General features: G+C 34.4%; 1 long non-coding RNA gene across 1 annotated transcript; it reads left to right on the top strand.

Annotated features, from left to right (window-relative positions):
- The first annotated feature begins 4,777 nt into the window (after nucleotides 1–4,777).
- Nucleotides 4,778–5,631, top strand: LOC108757557 (uncharacterized). Its single transcript, XR_001939909.1, has 3 exons — nucleotides 4,778–4,941; nucleotides 5,081–5,275; nucleotides 5,412–5,631. It is a non-coding gene; the product is annotated as an uncharacterized LOC108757557 (long non-coding RNA).
- Nucleotides 5,632–7,183: the final 1,552 nt, after the last annotated feature.

Genomic DNA, 7,183 nt, shown 5'->3' with positions numbered 1-7,183 from the left:
TCTTAAAGGACCGACCTTTCCCCTGCTTTATGATATTCTAACTTGGCTACTTTTTTCTTATATTAATTTCGTTTTGAAAGCAGAATATGTGTTTCAAAGGAGAGAATATGTGTTTTGTTAAAGATTTAAATTAGTATCTCCCTCTGTCTGTTCATTTTAGTCATAGGCTAGTGTAGTTTTTCTTAGTAAGTACTTTTAGTTGGTAGTACTGAGCCCGCTTTGTCTGTTTGTCGTTTGGGCGCTGCGTGACGCTTCCGTCTTCTGTATGTTACATATATATAAGTGCACACGCGCTGTACACGAGGTGTCATTAATAAACAGTTCTTTTTGTTAGCGTTTCTTACAAATGTGTTTTCACTTAAATAAAGCCCTGCTAAATATCAACCAACTTAACAGGTTATGGGCCCAGAACATTGCTAGCGCAAGAAGTAACGAAAATTCATTCGGGCACTTGGTTGATATAAGAGACGCGATAATTTTCCGAACGTTAATGGCGTCGCGCAGTAATATCTGAACGTGTCGATATCCAGTTGTTATAATCCTTTGTGGAACGGACGACGGACATCACATAGTGAAAGCTGATTGTGAATAGAGACGTTCAGTTGTCATAAATCCTTTGTGGAACGGACGACGGACATCGCATAGTGAAAGCTGATCGTGAATAGAGACGTCCAGTTGTCATAAATCCTTTGTGGGACAAGTAGTGGACGACGGATAGAAGTCAGTTTTAAAGAGTGAAAACTAGAAGAAAACGCATTAAAACGGAAGGCACCTTTACACAGGCACCCAAGTTCGCCGGTCAAAATTACAGACAGTGGCGTTTTCAAGTCATGTGTGCAATAAGTGCCAAAGGACTCTCAGATGTACTAGAAGGATCCACGACAGAAGGTGAGGCGGCAACACCGACTGAAAAATGGCGGCAACGTGATGCACTCGCAATGTATATTATAACCTCGGCGATGGAGTTCAGTCAGCACTCATTGAAGGCTGTGAAAGAGAGAGTCAACGATACAAATAATAAATAAATTAGATTCAATTTATGATAAAAAGAGTGACATGTCGAAAATGATGCTCCATGAACAGTTTGCCTCTTACAAAATAGCAGTCAATGACTCTATGTCAATGCATATTGCAAAAGTGGAAAATATTGCACGGCAACTAAAAGACTGTGGAGAAACGGTAAGTGAGATAGCTGTAATAACTAAAATAATTGGAAGCTTACCAGAAAAATACAGATCATTTAGACAGGCATGGCTATCTGTTGATGAATCGAGGCAAACAGTGGCAAACCTAACAACTCGACTACTGGATGAAGAGGTAAATACGTTGGTGTCCAATGAAGAAGGAACGGCTTTAACCACTTCAAAAGAAAATCACATGAAGAAAAAGAAGATTTTCAAGTGTTACAATTGCAATAAGAGAGGCCACTTTTCAAAAGATTGCAGAGCTCCGAAGAAAAACAAAGGTAAGGAAAAGGACAAAGATACAGAGAACAAAGGCACAGCATTTACCTGTATGATGCCAGATGACTCAAATGACGTATGAATACTCGACAGCGGTGCATCAGCACACATGTGCTACAAAAGAGTTTTTCACAGAACTAAATGAATGTAACAAATTTAATGTTATTCTAGGCAACAATAAAGAACTCTCAGTCGTTGGAAAAGGAACCGTTCTTGTCAATACTCTAGTAAACGACCAATGGATTGACTAAAAAATGACTGATGTCTGGTATGTGCCTAAACTAAAGAAAAATTTATTTGCAGATGGAATTCTAACCAAGAAGAACATGAAAATCGTCAAAGAAGGTGATAATGCGAGAATTTACAAAAATGGACAGCTAGTTTTATGTGCAGTACGTACTGAAAATAACTTATACAAAGTACTGTAGTACTTATACAAAGTAACTTAAAAACTCTCCAAAGTGAAGTAAATCTGGTAACAACGGACATGAAGAAATGGCATGAACGCTTAGGACATACAAAAACGCTTCATGAAATAGTTAACAAGAACTTAATTGAAGGTGTAAAAATAGACCGCTCCGATGAGTTCTTCTGTGAAGCGTGCATGTATGGAAAACAATACAGGAACCCATTCATTACTTCAGTATCAGGAAATCTTGAAAATGGAGACACAATATATAGTGACCTGTGTGGTCCAATAGAAGTTCAATCGATTGCTGGTGCCAGATACTTTATAACATTTACAAACGGATATTCAAATTTTCGCGTTGTAAAGTTCTTGAAAAATAAAAGTAATGCATTAAGTGTATTCAAGGACTATGTCAATATGGTGGAAAAGCATTTCAACATAAAAGTCAAGAAGTTACACACCGACAATGGATTTGAATACTGTAATGAAGATTTTTGAAACTATGCTGCCAGCCATGGTATTCAACTGGAAACCACAGCTTCATACACACCTCAACAAAATAGGAGGAGTGAAAGGTCCAACCGTACAATAATGGAAAGTGCCAGGTCGATGTTATATGCAAAGCAACTATCAAGATTCCTGTGGGCGGAAGCCATTAACACGGCTGTGTACATACTAAACCGCACTTCACATAAAGGTCATATCACTCCGTATGAGAAGTGGACAAAGAAGAAACCAACTCTCACACACACAAGAATCTTTGATTCAATATCTTATATGCATATTCCCAAAGAAAGAAGAACGAAGTTAGATCCAAAAAGCAAGAAGATGATCTTCGTAGACTATGAAGGCAATTCAGAAAACTATAGACTATTTGATGTTAAAACAAGAAAAATCAGTTTCAAGAGATGTAATTTTCAAGGAAGATGAAACGGGCGTGCCAGAAGAAGAAACAGGACATTACAGGATCAACATTGAAGCTGAAAGTAGTAACAATGAAATTGAAACTGAGGAAGAATCGGAAAGCCATATTGAACAAAATACTCCGAACGAAGACACGCATAACGTCAAGAATCAAGAAAAGGGCAGTCAGACTTCAAGTAGAATATTATCTGGATTAAGACCCAGAAACACACTAAAACCTCCTGAGAGATTCGAAGTTAATCTGGGGAACTCAAAGCACCAGAAACATATGAAGAGACAGTGACGTGTGAAGAAGCCAATAAATGGAACGAATCTATCAAAGAGGAACTAAAAACTCATGAAGTAAACAAAACGTGGGAGCTGATACCTTGTCCGAAAAAAGAAAATATAGTTGGCTCAAAGTGGGTCTTCAGAGTCAAAGAAGATGGAGATAAAATACGTTTCAAGTCAAGGCTTTGTGCCAAAGATTATTCACAAACTGAAGATGTAGACTACAATGAAACGTTCGCACCTACAGTACGATATGACTCAATTCGAATCTTGCTCTCAGTTGCAGTTGACAGGAACTTCGTAATGGCTCAATCCATAAGGAAAAAAGGCATGAAACGCTCGAAGTTGGCCGTATGTCGCGATCTCATTGTTGATGCTTTATTCCTTCTATCATTGATCCTCAGTACATCGCAAATTGCACCGATGAGACGCATTTCGTGACGTTCAATGAAATTTAAATTTATACCGCTAAAAGTATAAATAACGCTTTTTTCAATGACCGTTTTAATGATCACACGTGTAGTAGGATATTATATTGACTGTAGAATCACTTTAAAGGATGATGGTGAATGATAATGAATGAACAATCGTCGTTTCACAGAAGATGGATCATCGCGCGTGTGAAAGATTAGTGCGGGATATTAATTATAGCGCCGAGTTATTTTACAATAATAAAGTAGAAAAATAATAAATAGCGATAAGGAATTGAAACTAAAGGAAAATAGGTGTGACAAGATATTTTAATTTCAGTTATTCATTTTTCATGAAAAGGAAAGATACGTTTTTTATAAAAAGAAAAGGATTGAACAGAAAGGAAAAGGTAAGAAAATAGGAAAGTTAATATATAGAGAACGTTTTTAAAAAGCTGTATAAAATGTCTTTATTACGTTATAAATATTTAAGAGACTAGAGAGATACGAAATCAGATATTGGTGAGAGAGGAGAGACGAGAGATCAAAAATGAGAAAGAAGCGAGAAAGGCAAAGAAAAAACGAGACACAGGTGAGAGAAGCAATTTAACTATAGAATTTAATCTTAAAATTATATCGTTGTTGTTAAAAATTAATAATTCGATACATTTTATGTTTTATATCTGTAAATTTCTATAAATAAAATGTATTGTAAACAATTTATTTTTTAGTAATGACGAAATAGGGATGAGAGTGACTAGACAAGAAATTGGTAGGAAGAAAGAGATTTAAGGCAAGTGATGAGACGCGATAGATGCAAGAGCCGAGAGATGAAAGAAGGAAGAAACTGGATAGAGCTGAAAGATGAAAGAGGAGATTTGAGAGATACGTTTTAATTACGTTATATTTGTGTTATATTTTATTTTCAGTTATAGTTGATAACATCGTTAACGTTAGAGTAACAATGTTTTTCGTGTTGGAGAGCATGCAGCACGTTGCCTAACAAGATGAAAGAATGAAAGAATGGAAAAAGGAAAAAAAATAGGAGGAGAGATGTAGGAAAGAAAAAAGAAAGAAAAGAAAGGGAATAAAATAAAGAATAAAGGAGAAAAAGAAGAAAAAATACCAAGTAATATGATACAATAATATACAAAGAATGTTCCTAAAAAAAACTATAAAACATTTTTATTATATTATTATTGACACTTGATACTTTTCCATTATAAAGTATTAATGCATTGCATTATATTTTATTTGCAGTTATAGTTGTTAATATCGTTAACGTTACAGTATCAATGTCTTTCGTGTTGGAGAGCATGCAACACGTTGCCTAAAAAGAAGAAAGAATGAAATAATGGAGAAAGGAAAAAAATAGAAAAAGGGATGTAGGAAAGGAAGAAGAAAAAAAGAAAGAGACGAGAGATGAAGAATCAGAAACAAGCAAGAAAGAAAAAACAAGATACAGGTAAGAGAAGAAATTTAACTATAGAATTTAATCTTAAAATGATATCGTTGTTATTAAAAATTAATAATTTGAGACACTTCATGTTTTATTTCTGTACATTTCTGTAAATAAAATGTATTGTAAACTATTTATTTTTTAGTAATGATGATGAAATAGGGATGAGAGTGGCGAGACAAAAAATTGGTAGGAAGAAAGAGATTTAAGGCGAATGATGAGACGCAATAAATGCAAGAGCCGAAAGATGAGAGAAGGAAGAAGCTGGATAGAGCTGAAAGACGAAAGAGGAGATTCGAGAGATGGGAAACGAGACAGACGTATATAATTCAAGATACAGGTGAGAGGAGAAACTTTAACTTCGAAATTTAGTCATGAAATTAAATAGTTGATGTCAAATGAATAATTTGAGGCATTTTATGTTTTCTTTCTGTACATTTTGATGTAAAATGTATTGTAAACTATTCATTTTTTAGTAATGACGTAAAAGGGTTGATACAGGCGAGTCAAGATATTGGAAGTAAGAAAGAGACGTCAGACGAGTGGTGAGACAAGATAGAGGCGAGAGATGAGAGAGGAAAGAATTGAGATAGATGCGAAAGACAAGAGAGGAAAGATAAGAGACTAGAAAGTGATATTGGTGAGAAAGCAGTGATGAGCGATGAGAAAACGAGAAAGAGGCAAGACAGACAGGAACAAAACGAGTTATAGGTGAGAGAAAAAGTTCTAATTAAAAAATTTAATTTATAATTCAATTGTTATCAGAGAATTAATAATTTGAGACATTTTGTAAATCGTTTATGTATTTCTGCATTTTATATAAATAAATAAATGTCTTGCCAACTATTTATACTCATTTATACTCTTGAATTAAATTTGTTAAAAGCTCAAGTATGGAAATTAGTATAAAAAGTCGTTACAAGGGAGAATCCCTGTATTATCGAAAATTAAGAATAAATCGAAGAAGAATGACAAAGAAACTTGATTTTGACCACACTTTTTAAATCCAGTTTGGTCTCCTGGTCTCTATACTCCATGGTATATAATAAGGGAAGATTTATGCAAAGAAAGTGATATGATAACTACGGTGAATAAACGCTACAAAATATATATATATTTATTTATACTTTCAACTCAAACAAAGAACATAACGTAATTAATATAATTAGAATTAATAGATTTATCTGTAAAAAATATATTTAGGGTAATAAGTAGAAGTCAAATTTACATTTAAAATGTAGTAACTTTACGACTTGGAAACTTGAAAATTTTTTTATTGCGCTTTAGCCCGGATTCTCATACAGACAACAGCGCTTTGACATCGAGCGCTGATTGGTGAAAAACGGATGAAGGGGATAAATTTTACAATTTTCACAAATTTTGCAAGCATATCTAACATAACGATTCTGTGATTGGCGATCCGCTAATCCGCTTACGCGCGAACCGCTCCATGTGACTCCAGCTTAACATTTCAGTAGACGGCATCATAATAGCCGCAGCACAGACTCTTGCATAACGCATAATGCATAGTGCATAAGGGAATCAACCAATCGAAATTCTTCTTTTCCATTGTATGGAAGAAAAGGGAAGATTCTGATTAGTTGATTCACTTATGCAATATGCGTTATGCGTTATGTAAAAGTCTGTGCTGCGGCCTTAACGATCAAAATAAATAACAATCTATATCATTAATAACCAGTGATCCCAGATGGACTCGCTTTTTGGCGTATGCGCCGCACTGAGCTAGGGAATCCAGTAACATTCCAGTAATGCATGTACCGATGCATGTATAGTCAGACAATAAAAGGTTGCAACACTTTTTAATTCGATGGTTTTCGGAACGCGCAAAAATTCTGACAAAGCAGACACTATCTCTGAACGCCTATAGTCAGCGGTTATGATAGGTACGATAACTGTCAAAGTGATGCAGAATCGTCTTGTACACGGTGAAATAAAAAAATGTATTTGTGCGCAGCGGAACATTTGTAAGATACCCTTCGAATACCATAAAATATATCGTGGTAAGTAATAATAAAGTAAACGCTAACTTTGTTTTATAAATTTATTTATGTTTTCAAAAATAACATGTTTATTATTATTAAAATTCAAAAATTAAATGTAATAATATAACATAATATTATTCTAGCGAGCCTGTGATATCAAAGCAAGTGGAAGAACACTTTACTATAAAATAATATAAAAATAAAATAATAAAAATATAATAATATAATAAATTACATTATAATAA

The sequence above is a fragment of the Trachymyrmex cornetzi genome, unplaced genomic scaffold, assembly GCF_001594075.2.
Source record: "Trachymyrmex cornetzi isolate Tcor2-1 unplaced genomic scaffold, Tcor1.1 scaffold1463, whole genome shotgun sequence".
NCBI classification, from domain to species: Eukaryota; Metazoa; Arthropoda; class Insecta; order Hymenoptera; family Formicidae; genus Trachymyrmex; species Trachymyrmex cornetzi.
The sequence above is the reverse complement of the archived record's forward strand: the minus strand, read 5'-3'. Positions and strand labels throughout refer to the sequence as shown.